Below are 17,213 nucleotides of genomic sequence, written 5' to 3' on the forward strand. Positions count from 1 at the left end.
GATTGGATGTTCTTTTCAATATAGATGTGTAAGTATTTGCAGTAGAATTTACAGGTTCTTCAGCTTGACCTGATCAAGTGAATACCGATGCATTGCGTGCCCGTGTCATAACTGGTTGGGTCTATTATTGTGAATAGGTGCGCCTGTATCCATTGATTGTCAACATGTTTCGAATAGCCGAGACACGGTCGTCGTTTTGATATCTCAGTGTAGAGACATAGTCAGCAAGAAGAATACACAAGAAGCTACAGATGGTCTAATGGTTCCCACTCGTATTTAAGCAGCAACTCTTGCACGAACGCAGCAATAACATTCTCTGCTACCCTATTCAATGAAGTTTTCTCGACCTGCCGTTTGTGCCATTTGTCCCCAGGGTCATGCATATGTAGAGTAGATCAGGTCAAGCTGAACAACATATTCTATTATTCCTTAAAGTTCAAAGCATTTAGTTTTGCACCCAAACAATTTATTTAGTTGTTCCTCCTTTAGAAAGTCACCTTGAACATCAAACATGTTGTTTATATAAGAAATCGCTTTGCTTGAATAATGTTTATTATTGGTTTTTCATCTATCTTTTTATTGTCATTTAGCCAAAGGGTTTGGGTCGCATGTATTTTTTTGTGTTTACTTTTTTTCTCGTTATGAACTTATCCCCATAATTTCAAAGTGTCTTCCCAAAAACGACTTGTGTGTTATTTCACTACTGATTCAAGTATGTATATGTATGTTTAGCATGTTTGTATAAAGTTGTCGATGTCGCAATGTGTCTTGGCTTGAAGCAGTTTCCTTATTTTTGAGTCGGGTCGGTTAGTCTTTTAATCCATTATATTTTTTCAGATTGAATAACATTTATTATCTCTGGAGCACGTATTCCACTGTGTTCATAATTCTTTTTTCCAGTGACTCGGCTTTTGATTCAGTAACTCGACAAACTTTGTCTGGTTTGTTTTTCCATATAAATGTATAGCAAAGCTGCTCAGTTGTTTTAACCATTTAATCATTTGGGTTGGGTAGAGTTACAAATAGATTATTAAGAAGCGGTAAAAGTAAACGTTTCAATATGGTATTTCTACCAACGGAAGTTAGATCTCTTGCTCACCATTGATTCACTGATATTTTGAGAGTCTTGAATTTCTCTTTATAGTTGCGTTTGACCATTTCTGTAAATACAATGCCTAATAGTGTAAACGAGTCATTTTTTATTTTATGAAGATACCAATTTCTAAAAATAAATCTTTTTGAATATTTTTATTTTTATGAAGATACCAATTTCTAAAAATAAATCTTTTTGAATATTTTTCTGATACTATCCATAATACTTATGTTTCGTTTACATTACTTTTTGAGCCTGAAAATGAGGCATATTTAGTTAGAGTTTCTGATGAACATCTTTCAGTACAATGTAATATTAATTAAGTATCATCGGAGCATTGCGAAATTAGGTCTTCTGTAACTCTAATGTGTATTCCTTATATGTTGTTATTATTTCTAATCATTGTTGTCAAACGTTGCGCCCACAGTATAAATATATAAGGGGAGATGGGATCTCCTTGTCTGCATCCCCTTGATATAATAATTTGAAACGAAACCATTTACAACTACATATGATTGAGTGTTATCAAAGAAGATGTTTATCCATCTTGTAATCGATGGTCCAAAGTTAAAAAATATAACGTTTTCAATGAAGTGCCAGTCATCAGAATGGAATGCCTTTTCAAAGTCGATTAGAATTCCAGATATATTCACATACTCCATATAGGCAATGATGTCGTATATCAGTCGAGTACATTCATCGGGATATCTTTGGGTCATAAATCCTTTTTTTATCCTCATTCATTATAGACGGTAGGACTACCTTTATTCTGTTTGCAAAGGTTGGACCAAAAGAATATGAAGAATTCAAGCGTGAAACCTGATGAGCATGGACAGTATTGTTTGAGACTGTTTAATACTTCCTTCCTTTTGTCCAGTATTGTTTGAGACCGTTTAATACTTCCTTCCTTTTAAATCCTTTTCCTTTTGTCCTTTTAGATTTTCCTGTTGAATTTATGACAGCTTTGGGACGTTAATGTTTTCAAACATTTCTGTTAGATTCACTTTTTCGCATTTTTTTAGTGCGTGTATAGGTTATGATTAAACGACTGGGTTTCAGTTATAAGATCCCTTATTGGCAAGAGTTTCTTTCTGTTTTCGAGTTCATATATTGCTTTTGTTTAGAAAGTTTCAATTTTCTTGTGATAGAAAATATTTTGTCGGTTTTTCTTCCTTTTCCCATCTCTTTCCATTCGCCTTCGTTCACAAGAATATGTCTTGTTTCCGTTATATTAACAGTCTATATTTGTCTGTTTGCTTTTGATTGGTCCTTCACTTTGCTTTTGAGTCTGTATCATGTGATGAAAGTGATATTTATTTCAAGGTCACTTAGGTTTTTTCTTCAGGCGTTTGTCCTAATTTCATGTTTTTCTGTTTTTCTTGTAGGATGAATGATTTATTGTATGTCCTATGATCATTAGCAGAAGTGTTTCAAAGAATAACGTATCGTTTATTTTGAAGATATATGTCCCTATTTCATCTACGCATAATTTGTATTGTTTCTTTATTTCGTCTATCATTGTTTTTATTTTTTTTCCACATGTTTTATCGTAGAGTAAACAATTGTTAAATTTCCAGTAGCTTTTGCCTCTTTCTACTGCACTGAATTTTAGATTAATTCAAATTACAGAATGGTGATATATACATTGCGTTAATACCATTAATATGCGTTAATATTTTTGGATACGATAAAGTAATCTAGTCCTTCCTGTTTGACTGCGGTTTACTGTCTCTGTATGAAGCTCTTGCTATCTATGTTTTGTTCTCTCCAGTAATCTCTCTCTCTCTAGTAATCGTTTTCTTCCATACATTCTTACCAGGTTTATGTAGCCTTTGCATTATTAATGTTATTTATAGTTATAACAATCAATCTTGGGGTCCTCAGCATAGTTCCAAACACTGCAATTTTTTTTATGTTGTTGGTGTATGCCTAGTGTAACGTTATGTACCACCAATACCTGCTGCCTATGTATTTAATTATTAGTTTACGAATTTTGATGTCAGTTAAAAATATTACAATAAAGACATGCGGTAGGTGCTTTTGCTGCAGTTCATCAATGCAAACATTCGTATGAATTTGCTAGTTTTGTTCAAATTTCGATATGTGCATAGTGCTCGTATTCCAGGTTTTTGCTACTGACATTGTCTTACGGATTGACCTCAGATTCTACGATGTAATACGTCTGACAGAAACTTGGTTAACTTCCGATTTAAACCACATAGTATAAATAGAAGCATCCAACTTTTGCGGATGATACATTGATGCATATTACAACAGAGGACCATCTTACAGAAAATGCAACTATAAATAATGATTTCTCAAAACCTCCAGACTGGGAAAGGAAGTGGCATGGCAAGTTAGTTTAATCCTAAAAAGACTGAGAGTATAACGTTCACGTAAAAAACGCAAATCTATTTCAGACCGAGCTTATAAATGAATGATGAAACCATCAAAAATTTGAAACCCTAAACACTTCAATATAAGAATTGAAAGGGGTTGATATTGGAAAGTACATATTATTAACATGATAAAAGAATTAGTCCAAAGAAAAACGTGAAATACTCTATAAGTCCTTTATCTTACCATTTTGGAGAACTGTCGTCATATGTTTGAACTACAGTATGATTGGACAGACGATTTTAATGTAACATTTGCATTTAGACGCATTAAAAACTATACGATACTGTTCGGGTACCAGTCATCATCAAATATTCAGGGGAACAAATTACAGAACATTGAACGACACATGGAATCTCTATAAATGTTTTACTTTTTATAGAATGTATCATCGTCTGACCTCTGAGTATCTCACCGATCTTGTACCGGGTAGAGTATTTCAACAAAGTAAATATAATCCAAGAAACAGTTCTTCCATTCAAACAATTAAGTGTAGAACGTAAAGATATTCTCGCTTATTTTACCTAGCGCTATTATGCCGTGAAATTACTTGTACAATGAAGCTGTCAACAGAAATTCATAACTACCTTGATTTGGATTTGGGGACTAGATTTTGTCAAATTATCCATTGTCGTCTCAATTTGTTCTGCAGTGATTTATGATACTCGTGTGGCCACGATAACGAAAACACTTTTGACTATCTTTTCTCATGCCAAACTGTAAGAAGAAACATGTATTTTCACAATCAAGGATACGATATTAAAATGGTAATGACTCTGAATAAATCAGCTAACTATAAAATCCAAAATAATTAACACCAGTTTTAACTATGGTAAGTGCTTCCTGTAAATTTCACCTTATCACATATACCCAATGTACTTCAATTCATATATTCTGATTTGTAGCTGCAGGTATTACTAGGCATGGTCAGCTCTTTACGTTAAAGTATATATTATGTAATCGTATATATGACATTGTGCTTAAGTGCCCATTTCCACAGTATTCTTTTACTTTCTAGTTGTAGAGTTATTCACTTCATTATCCAGAGTATGTAATGCATATGTACTTGAGCGGCGTGTTTCGCCATTTCGGGTATCTGTTTAGCGAAATAAAAATATGTTTAAACCATATCCACATTAAATGAAAAATGCCGTTTCGTCACTTACTATAGTGAGTGAGTGCGAATGATTTTCCGTCGCTTTTAACAATATTCCAGCAATATCACACCCGGGGAAACCAGAAATGGGCTTCACATATTGTGCCCATGTGGGGAATCGAACCCGGGTCTTCAGCGTGACGATAGAACGTTTTTCTTACTAAGATACCCCACCGCCCCGTTTTTGAATGTAACATCAGTGCATCACACAGACATCTTATGAGACACGAGATGTTTCTGGGTTGTCTGTATTCCTGAATATTTCCGTACACACTGATTGGGGTAGTTGCTTGAAGTCTATAACATGAATGTACCACTTCCGTGATAAATATGTCAACGTTTGGTATCTGGTCATCGGCTGGGGAATTAGCTCATAGTTAAATAACCTGAAGTGTACGAAGACGAAGGCATAGTAGAGCTCAAACTTCTTTTGGTTGCTTACATGAGACGTGGCAAACAAGACCCGTGAAGGCTCGGGGTAGGTCTTCAGCAACCCACGCTTGCTGTAAAAGGCGACTCAGCTTGTCGTAAGAGGCGACTGACGACCGATGGCCGTCCTGAATAACACTATAACAAATACTTAGGTAGACTGTACGCGTTCATCAATCACCTTGGATATAGTTTCTGATGTGTGTAAAACGTGAACTTGAACGTGTTTTCAACCAAATTTAAGTGAACATTAAACACTTCCTAACGAAAAACGTAAACTTAATATGAGTGATGTTTCTCTTAAAGACAGAAATACTGCACAAGAAATACTGGCGTTTTGGTGATGCGCACGATTCTATGGCAATACTGTTGTTTGTAACATCAGACTCCTGTGATGACACACAGCTGAAAGTTACATGTGTTCTACAGAATCAGATAACACATTCATAAAGTTATTGCTTCGTCATCTATGGAAAACAGTGCAAGTATTTGCAAAACTGGACGTGCTTACGTCTTTGTTGAGTTCTCTCAAATACCAAATACCATTTGCAGTCAGGCGAACCTTCTCCACTATAGTCCCCGGACATTCATTCCCAGCAGTGTTCCTTTCCTTAAAACAACATCACCTTGCATGGCGTTGACTCATTGGGTGACCGCTTGTACCTACCTTTTAATGTTGGGAGACATTCCGAAACATTCTACCGAAAATGATGCATATGTGTCCTTACTTATAACCATTGACATCTTAGACTTTCGACACCTCCCACCCTATGATCAATGATACAACTGCAGATTATTCAGCACGTAATGAAGAGACACTGGGAAATAAATTTACGCAGCCACACAGTATTCCGTCATGGTGCAGTGAAGAGTCAGTGGAATGATCTGAAAGGGAGGGGAGTTTAGACTAACCTTTCGAGTGATGCTCATCATCCTTTCACAAACCCCTCCCACTTGTGAGGATAGTGGTGGATCGGAAAGTGAAACCGGTCCTACAGTGTTGATGCTTTCGGTATTGAGAACGCCTCCAGTCCCTGTAATGTTGATTCTACCATCTCTTCACTTTCATCGCGATTAATATAAACAATAACAACAGTAACTTCAGCATGGACTGCTTTCACAACAAGACGTACATACCATACTTCCGCCATGAGTCAACGTATTTTTCTCAAAGAGAAAATCTTTTAAGTCGTCATCGAAATTGTTCGATGTAATTCCGTGGAGTTGAGATGACTTCACAAGATACTGAGGCCAATAAAAGGTTCCCTGGTGTTTTAGATATGTAAATATCATGTAGAAATTGTCGTCTTTATCCACGAAGCACTCTCGTTCCTTCCTATCTGGATCCTGTCAGATGTTGTACGAATTCTAGTGTTCTCTAAATGTGTTTGAGTGATATTTGTAACTGAAACTCCGTAGGACTATATGTGTTGTATATGCCTCTTCATCCTGTTTCTGTTCGTCACTTGCTTGATAACGGTGTCAGAACCTACACCGAAACATCGGCCCCGTTGTAAGTTGTTCATCCAGATATTCTTACTCTTCAACTGAACGGCAAACTCACACTTTTGTTCAGTTAGCTGGAGGCCTACAAATTAACCGTTGTTATATACTTAATAACAAATTCTGTACCATACATCAGTTCGACAGCAATGTTTATATGCACCAACAACTTCCACAAACTCATACGTAAGCGATGATAATGACTTCGATTCAACACCCAGTGTTTGTTCAGATGATAGAGATATCAGAAATATGAATTAAATTGACGTTTTCTATTTTACGTAAAGGTATCATTTGCCTCCAGTAATTCTGCTTAAGATAGAAACCCCTATCAAAGGAAAACAAACAGCTTTACCAATATATCTACAAAACACAATATGAATTTTAACATCCTTTAACATAACTTTCATCCTTGAGTGATCACCTTTAACCAATTACGTACATTTAATTGAATACAGTGATAGTTAACCTATGTGTTATTCTATCAGTAGGGTGCAAACAAATTTACGTTCATGATTAAATATGAAAAGGTTGGTCCTGTTTTGGGTGATGTGAAGATCTTTAATAAAGGACTTTCCTATCTGGGAAGATTTATGAGAATTTTGTCAAATGTGTGTAACCTCCAAATATATAATATATTCCCTCTCGTGCAAAACTACAGTGTATATATCATTAATTAATCTATTTTGATAAATTATTTCGTTAAAATAAACATATCTGTACTGACCAAGGTTTAGGCTGACTCTGTGTGCTGGCGATTAGGTGCCTGACTCTGAGGGTGTGGGTTCGAATCCCGGATGGGACTCAACAACAAAAGTACTAGAATTTGTTCTTTACTAAGAAAGTGAAATTCCAAATATAACATATGCTGTAGCTGTCACATTTTCCTGAAAAATAGCGTCACGACAATCGATTAGAAAAAATTGAAAGAATAAAACGAAAATATTCGGTTTGAAAAAAAAACAACAACAACAATGATTTAAACTACAACACAGTCACCGTTAGGGTTTTGTAATTAACAAACAGACTGTCAATCAGCTGATAAATTATTTTAGGTCTTGTGCTGACTGGAGAGCGAACGAAACACATGACAGGAGAGTGAAAATATGCTGAAACAGAAAGCACGGGTAATTCCACATTACATAAATAGTTTACCTTGACATACGTCATTCTATGTCAATAATGGGGAGTGTAATCTTCGACCCGTGTCTGATTTCACTAGTTCACAGTGAATAGAATAGAGTAAATGTGTAAACAAACTTGGCCTCTGGACTGTATTGTATTGTCACCGAAAGTTCGGATTATTTGTAGTTTGTGGAGAAAAGGTGGGTACAAAATGTGTGTTATGTATATGTCTCCTGTACCAACAGAAGGACGTCAAAGGATCACCAGTACATGCCATATATGACTGTAGCCAGAAAACAATCCGACGTCATTTCCCTTCTGATGTATGCTTGCCAAAATCAGCTGAATGGTGGCTGGGAATATCGATGTACTACTAACCTGCAACTGACTACGTTTCTGTCAAGCATGACAATCTTCATATGAAATAAAGACTTAGTGATATTCTATAAACAGATGTATCTGTAGAAGGGGAATAAGGAAGTTTGCTTTAGGTTTAGTCATTACATATTTGCCTTAGTTGATGACAGAATGTAATAATTAATGGTTATTAGGTGATGGTGTTAGATGATGTTAGAATTTCCCCTTTATGGGGAGAGTTTACACAGTAAGGGGATGTTTACAGTAACTAGTATGTTATTCATAAGGTTGGTACATATATATAATCTACGAAATTGTTGCATAGCAATGAAAGTCCATGTAGATATTGATTGTGTAACAATACAATGCCACCTTCCAGGAAGTGGTAGTAAGTGTCGCTTCGTGGAAAGGAACTATATAGGTCACACTATTGATAAGGGTCAACGTGACACAGGGACAGCTATGTGTGGTAAGATGGTTGAAGGATCACAACTTTTCTCTCTGTCAATCCCCCCCCCCTTCCCAGCCACCCCTACACACTCACATCTCTTATTGTACTCTCTCTTTCTCTCTCTCTCTCTTTCTCTCTCTCTCTCTCTCTCATTGTACCTCACCCTATTACACTCCGGGTGCGTAGCATGTATATTTGTCGTGTGTGATCACACAATGTCGTTTACAAAGTGGTCAGATGTAATTTATGCTACATTTGGCTGTACGCGTTTTCGTTAAAGTACAATTCTAGTACTACTTAGAGTTGAAACCCATCCGGGATTCGAGCCCGCATTCTCAGAGTCAGGTTTTGTGTACTGGCTATGAGTTGACTGACTCTGAAGGTGCGGGTTCGAATCCCGGATGGGAGTACTAGAATTGTACTTTACTAAGAAAGTGTAATCCCAAAATATATCCTATGTTACATGTGACCATTTTGTAAACGGCATTGTGTGATCACCCACGACAAATATGCTTTTTTTTCATCTTGCAAGCCCGATAAGAACGATGCAAAGCTTTTTATTTAAATAAGTTTGAGGGCTTGTTTAGGCATTTTAGTAACAACCATATGTAAGCCCGGGCTTTTTTATAATGGTAGCTATAGCCCTGCACTCACTCTTTCACGCCCTTACTCATTGTCTCTCCGTGTCACTTTTAGGCCCTATCTCATACATTCTCGCTTTCTGGCACGTTTACTGAAACTCACTCTCTCACACTCATTGTTACTTTCTCGCGTTGTTCATAACTTAATAGAGACTCTTATAATTGGGCATCATATCTTTTTGTAGACACAAGACGGCGTTTGACGCACACAGGAACACTACCGACTCAGACGAATCTGTGTGTGGTAGTGAGGATGAGCTTCCGTCTGATATCGACGTGTCTGATGCTGGAGATAACGACAATCAAAGTTCAGATAACACAGGCGTAGCACATGGACACTGAAACATGTCTTCGGGAGAAAGATCTCTGGAAGACGTGGCCAGGCAAATCTATGAGTTATTTGCCAAACCATACTTGGATCGTCAAACAGATCCACAGGATGCTTTACTGGATATAATGGAAAACATAATAATATTTAGTGTACAAATGCTTGGCGAAAGAGTGAAAATATATGCAGAAAAAGCGTATCATCTGAGTAAAGATGGTTCAGTTCATGGCACGGACATAAAAAACATGCTCCGATTTTCTGAAGACTATCTGATGCAAGGATTCAGACAAATGGATGTTCAGGTTCCTCGTCAGCTTGAAGCTCCGTCACTCTATTATGGTATATCTACAACTTGCTGTCCAACATCCATGACACATTTCCGCCAAACAGCATCAAAATACTTTACTTGAATATCAATAATGCGACAGTAAAATATAAATTGTCACGACAACCAAATGGAATATACAGTTAAAGAAAAAAACATGTTCAAGTGTCAGTGGCATTTCCTGTGTAACAATTATTGTAATGTAACTTCATGATATGGCGCAATGTAACATGTTTCGTCAGTGGCACATGTATCTCCTGTTGGCCCCCAGCCCTGATAGCCTGCAGTCCTAAGAACCTAGGCTAGCTATTCTCAAAACATTTGTGGTCCTACGAACTTCTTCAGGCCATTCTTAACACATTTTTAGGATCAACGTTAGGAATTATTAGGGCCACGACCGTTTCGAGAATAATGGCTCAGAACCATAAAAAATTGTAGGTCTTGATTAGAAGGAGTATTTTGAATTAATAATCTTAGTTACTGGGGATGAAAAAGTTGTCGGCAATAAGTAAAAACAAAACCTGAGTGTATTCCAGTTGGCTTGGGTCCATCCAGTTGGCGATGCCCCTTTGTCCTATCAATGAAGTAGGAGTGCGATTGAAGATTATCTTTACAAAACAGCCTGTCTGATGTTGTATCGTAAGGGGTGAAAACACAAACTTCAGCCCCTGTGTGTATTAACACGATTATACCTAAATGCGTTTGTTTCAGCATGTACCTCACTAGCAACTAAAAAATCACTTAATTTGGTATATTAAATATATTCTAATATGGTCAACCAATTCCAATTTACCGTAATTCACGAGGGCTTTATTCCAACGCAGGTCTTAAAGAACAAAGATTTGGCCTTCACTATCAGAAGGTCACTTGTTCGTGTGACACATCATACATTACTCCAATATGTTCTTTGATACCAGGTTCACACAACACAAGGATCCAGCATGTTATCCACGACTGCTACCACGTTCTTCGCAGGGATCTAATGTTGGATCGTACAACACTGCTGGACCAAATGGTCCAAGATGACCTCATATCTACCACAGATGCATCCAGCATACGACATGACAGAAGGCGGAATGAACGTTTCCTACATTATTTGCATGGCAGAATGTCGTCTGTGGCATTTGAACAGAAATTTCTCCCAGCCCTGAAGAAAGACCATCCGAATTTAGAAGAAACTCTTAGAAGAAGTCTCTCAAGTTTTAAAGGCAATGACGTCCCTCCCAAATGTTCTGTGTGTGTCATGAAAGACACCGTTGAACTCCGTTGTATTGCAGAAGACATGCTAAGCAACAACGTCATCTCAGTGTCAGAGACAGATGACATGAGGAACGATGCATTAAGCCACGAAGACAAGTGGAAACGGCTGCAAGGACACGTCAAAGACTTCAGTGCTTTTGTAAACAGCCTAAAGAAGAAATATGAAAAAGTTTACCAGCGGTTAATGGCCGATGAAGTCAAGTCGTTTCAGTGCTTGTGTCGTACAAAGTCAGACGTTGACTGGAAACATCGTGATGTTGGAGACGTTACTGATAAAGCATCTGTTTTTACAGCTGATGATACAGCACATGGTATAAACTGCCATTTTCTCTTTCATTGTCAATATATACCATTACAAAGTAGAGGATATTTCATTTTGCGAGCTAATCATTAGCCAGTGCTAATGCTTATGAGAAAAAAAGTAATATACATGTTTATCATGTAAGCTTATTGTTCCGGCTACCTGATGGTCAAGAGGCGGTCACGTGACCGTCAACAAAAATGAGTCTTGACTCCAACCCAGGTCCGACCAAAAGTCATACTGACTTGAGTTACTAAAAATATGCACTGGTGTCAGGCTATTACGTCATTCTTTTCTTAACTAAAGAGACATGTTTGGTTTTTAGAAGCTTATTTGTCGGTAATTACATAATATAACAATCATAGACAGGAAACGTCGGTCAATACCTGTTTTGTGGACCCGCGAAAAAAACAATATTGACCGGGAACAAAGTCCCAAAACACAACTATTAATCTCATCACCAGTCTATAACTGTATATATAACTATAACTATAACTATAACTATAACTATAACTGTATCCTATCCATAAAGATGAAACATGTCCAGAGGACTTGAATAAATTGTCGCATTTTCTCTTAATCATTTGGTTCCTCCTTGGCTTCGCCATTTGCATTTTATCAATCTTGTAAATCCAGTATGCCCTACCTTTTTGTGAATGGTATACTTGTATATCATGGAGATATTATGAAATGACAACACCTCAGAGCCCGGCATAAAAAGTCTCGATTACCTGTCGGAACGTCTGACAAGATGTTGGTAATTCCTTTGTGAAGTTTGATGTACATACTATCTTGTCATACAATTGTTTCAGGTGGGCTTGGTAACTCGTTATACGATCGTGTGGCCAATCGTATTTTCCCCTTACTTGCTCAGCGGTTTCAAGAATATTTCAACAATTTCAAGGAATGCTATTGTAAGCTAAATCATATTTGTGCTGCTGAAAGTAGATCATGATCTTCTTATCTTTATATGTAAAGAATGTTATGAGAATACCGAGCGTACATTAGTTCATATATAAAAAGTAGTTTCTGAAATAATCACACGACACGGATCTTCTCCAACATGTATCACTTTCATCTTCACGGAGTAGTGATTACAGGTAAACAGATTATGTTATGACGCCTCTTTGTCATGACGTCACAATGCAATTGTATACAAATGTTGTAACAATATTTGTATACAATTGCATATGTATGTATGTGTGTGTGTGTGTGTGTGTGTGTGTGTGTGTGTGTGTGTGTGTATCATGTATATACATGAAAATACATTCGTACTCGTAGGTAGAACACCTGGTTTCACACGTATTTGATAATGATTACATCATACGCATGTGAAGCAATATGTACCATTCTCTTCAGAATCAAGAAATGAGTTCTCTCTCAGGAAACTCGGTCTCACACCTTTTTTTCACACGTAAGTTGATGACAATTCTTACGCCTAAACTGTCTATATGATCTGCCAGCGTAACTGAAACACCTAGGGGCGATGAGGTAACCTAACGATTAAAGTGTTCGCTCGTAACACCGAAGACCCATGTTCAATTCCTCACATGGGTACAATTTATGAAACCCATCTCTGGTGTCCCCCCTTGAGATATTGCTGGTATTCCACTAAATGCAACATAACACTAAACTCACTCACTGTCGTTATGCCCACAAGTCATTGATGCACGTTGCTCTTTTAATCGTTTACTTGTCTCCTTTCCAGGGTTCAACATATCCCAGGTTCCCTGTACCCCAGCCACTGCCAGGAACATCCTTACCGGTACCAAGGGAAATGTCAACAGTTGCTTATCGTCAACCATACTTGCTTGGGACGTTTACGGGTGTGCTGAAAGGATCATACTAGTTACATGTCACCATCGCATGTGGTATTTTCATATTTACCACCAAAAGTTAAGACATGATTATGACAATCTGGTAACGTGGTTCCAACAACATGTTTATCAGACGTTTTATGAGTAGATGACTGAATCGATATATACCTCCTAGGGATAACAGCTTGTATTAGAGAACTTAAACATTAACACATACAATGTATTATGATAGCAGCATGAATACCAATAATAGATGCCAGTCATACCTGTGTTCAAGGTAACTCACAGCAAGGGATACAAACTGTTGGATCGCCACAGTATCCAATGGCAGTTTCTGGTCTACAACCATTGATTAGGACACAGCTGCCTGCACCCTCTGTCTTCAACTATCCAGTGCCACCACCACCAGTACCACCACCAGCATCAGTGCAGTACATGCCTATTCCTAGACCAAACTGGAATACCACGGTCTCACAGACAAATGGTAACTAACCTTTCATTCCGCATGACGATGATTTCTCTGTCAGGATTAGCAAAGAGTTGTTACTGAAATCGCATGGTTTTAACCATGTGTTATAGTGCAAATATTCCACGCATAATAACTATAATATTCAAAATGTATCCGAATTCACAAATATACCTATATTGCAATGTTTCGTTCCTACAAACGAAGTAACTCACAGGTTACAGGTTTACAGGTTGTAAAATACAGGTTTACAGGTTGTAAAATACATGCCAATAGACATAGACATATTGTGAGGCGGTATATGCCATTCGGTATATATCAAACATGTCTCTAATAGACATGTATTTCATCAAGTATGTCCCAATTGGCAGATCCCGCCTTAGTCCTGCCACCACTACAAGCCGAGGAGAGAGCTAAGGTAACGTGTGTAGATTTATTTTACAAAAACATTGAATCCGTAACTTGTCACAAAGAGAGCGGGGTAGGGTGGGGTGGGGGGTGTATAGGAGAAAACACGCCTCCGAGGTTTGGGTAGACAATGTAAAATCGGTGGGGAAAGGAAATCACAAGGGGCGGAGCCCCGAGAGATTTCCCGACCCCGATTGTGTTGCCTACCAAAACCTAGGAGAAGTGTTTTCTCTAACATATATACCGTCAGTGATGTACAATTACAGCGTAGATGCTCGTTTAATGAAGCTACATAACAATAAGTGAAGCGCGCGCACAATCAGTTTAATGATAGTAACTATAAATAGATAATTTAACCCAATCCCCTTCGTCGGCCCGGTGGCAGTACGTAAGAGCGTCTACCTACGGATCTCATACTTGAGGTTCCAATGTCGCTTGGAAAAACATTTGTGCTCTGAGCTTAATCGTGAACGATGTTTTTCAATTGATTTCAAACACTCATGTATCATTTGAATGTTGATGTTTATATAAAGTTAAGAAAAGTAAAACCTGGGAAGAGGTCTTTCTAGCGAAAAGTGAAACCTGTGCCTCCAAAACAAAAAACTCAAAAGCGGTTATTCTGGGAAAAAAACAAGAGATGACATAATATATAGTGAGAAGCACGCTTTATGTTTACCTACAGGATCCAAAAGCTCAGTTTGTTTGGCACAGTATCAAATTTCAAGATATAAGAGAGACTCAAGATACATTTGTAAAATCAGTTCCGTATAAATTTATTTTTATCACCATGTCCAACATTCTTAATATTTTCTGCAAACATCATTCAACTGATTTCAGCCAATATTTGAAACCATAAAAGAAGATACAGTTGAGGAGATGAGTGAGGATCTTCAAGCACTGTCAAGTGAAGCGAGACTCCAAAATTTAGGAAACAGACTGTACCCAAAGGTGGACTTCATCACTTCAGCAAACCCAGGGAAGATAACTGGAATGCTTCTTGAACTTGACACCGATATGATTGAAAGGCTGATAACATCACCAGAAGAACTCAGGTTAAAAGTGAGTCTAAGCAGGAAGTTACATTGCCATTTGTCAACAATACATGAGTGAGTTGTGATTTACACATTCGGCAATGTTCCAGCAATATCAGGCCAAGGGACACCGGAAATGGGCTTCATACATTGAACCCATGTGGTGAATCGAACCCGGAGCTTCGGCGAGGCAAGCGAACATTTTTACCACTGAGCTACCCCGTCACAACGTCGACAATAAGTGAAAATGTGTCAAAACAAACATTAAAATCTGTTATCTATACATAATGTGATAGTGTTTTGGAGGTCCAAATACATGACACAAATGTCAACACAAGTACTATAATCACTATCAATAACTTTGATAATTTGTTTCAGGTTGAAGAAGCTGAAAACATTTTAAAGAAGCACCTCGACAAGGACAAGTCACAGTGATATCAACCTATACCGTCTACATATCATAGTACATCCTGTGTTTTAGAATGCAATACACCCATTCGAAACATTTTTGAAGTCACTTACTATCTAGGTAGAGTGGGTGAGTGAGTGAGTGAGTGAGTGAGTGAGTGAGTGAGTTTTATGCTGTTTTGGCACTATTTCAGTAATATCACAGCGGGGGACACCAGGAATGGGCTTCATATTTTGTTCCAATGTGCCCAGTCACCCCGGGCCTTCAACGTGACGAATGAACAACTTTAAAACCACCAGGCTACCCCACCGCCCCACATCTAGGTGGAAGAACTGGCATGTATGGTACTTGAAAGGACTGGTCATTGAGTACAATAAATCAGACAGCCGCACCTTCAAAGATACCTCATGCTGACACTGTAACACATGACTTACTTTAAGAGCTACGATACTTGAAGACATGACACATCTTAAATCTACTTTGTCTCCAGTTGGTTCTTAGATGTTGACAGCTGCACCAGGCCAACAAATGACGAAGGTTTCCACGGGTACGAGTTGATATTACCACTTTTCATATTTCCACACAGTGTCTGCATGTTAACAATAAACATGAACTGTCATATTTCTTTCTTTGTTGTTTAAGGCCACACTTAGCAACATTCCAGCTTTATTGCGTACTAGAAAACTATTAATTTGTAAATAACTGGATCCGACAATCCAGTGATCAACAGTATGAGCTTCCAGCTAGTCAATGACGAAACCATGGCCACCAGATCCTGTTAGTTGCCTGTTGTAAGAGCATGGGTTGCTGAAGACTAATTCTAACTCCGATCTTTACGGGTGTCAGTGTGGATGCATGGTCAATATGGAACAGGTGCTAGATGGCTATAGTCACTTGACGTATCCCACCAGGTACCCATTTTCTGCTGGGTGAACAGACGCCATGTTGAACCAACTCACCTGTGTAAGGTGAGACCACATGTATTACATGGGCTTAGTTGTGAAGCAGGACTGAAGTCCTAGATCTAATGGAACACCTGGACATGGTCAGCTGAGCCAGAATTTTTTATTAAAAATAGCCATATTTGTTAGTCGCATACCCTATATCCTGGTTCACCACATACTCTGCTGCTAACACGCTGTCACCAGACAATATTGTTATATTAAGCTTTCATTTCTCTGTACTATTGGAGTGCGTATTGCACGTGCATATACTGCCTGCAGGCAACTATTTTGTAAGAAACATGGCTATATTATTACATCCGCTGCCTCAATGTTGATAGGTAATGTGTACCAGCTACTGAGTATGTCCGTTTATTACATATGTGCTATATCCTTGTTTATCATATAGCATGCTGTCCACATACTGCCACCAGACAATGTTAACCCTCATTTCCAGTATCATTTGTGATGTGTCTCTTGCATGTGCATTACTACTGCAGTTTGTATTGCAATTTGAAAATTGGCATTTGGCCTATTCAGAAATAAAGAGTGAGTGAGTTTAGTTTTACGCCGCACTCGGCAATATTCCAGCTATATGGCGGCGGTCTATAAATAATCGAGTCTGAACCAGACAATCCAGTGAACAACAACTTGAGCGTCGATCTGCGCAATTGGGAACCGATGACGTGTCAACCAAGACAGCGAGCCTGACCACCCGATCCCGTTAGTCACCTCCTACGACAAGCATAGCCGCATTTTGTGGCAAGGATGGGAT

The 17,213-nt window shown here is 38.1% G+C and overlaps 1 pseudogene; it reads left to right on the top strand.

The window, feature by feature from the left end:
- Positions 1–3,118: 3,118 nt before the first annotated feature.
- Positions 3,119–16,116, top strand: LOC137283959 (uncharacterized; annotated as a pseudogene).
- Positions 16,117–17,213: the final 1,097 nt, after the last annotated feature.

The sequence above is a fragment of the Haliotis asinina genome, chromosome 5, assembly GCF_037392515.1.
Source record: "Haliotis asinina isolate JCU_RB_2024 chromosome 5, JCU_Hal_asi_v2, whole genome shotgun sequence".
Taxonomy (NCBI): domain Eukaryota; kingdom Metazoa; phylum Mollusca; class Gastropoda; order Lepetellida; family Haliotidae; genus Haliotis; species Haliotis asinina.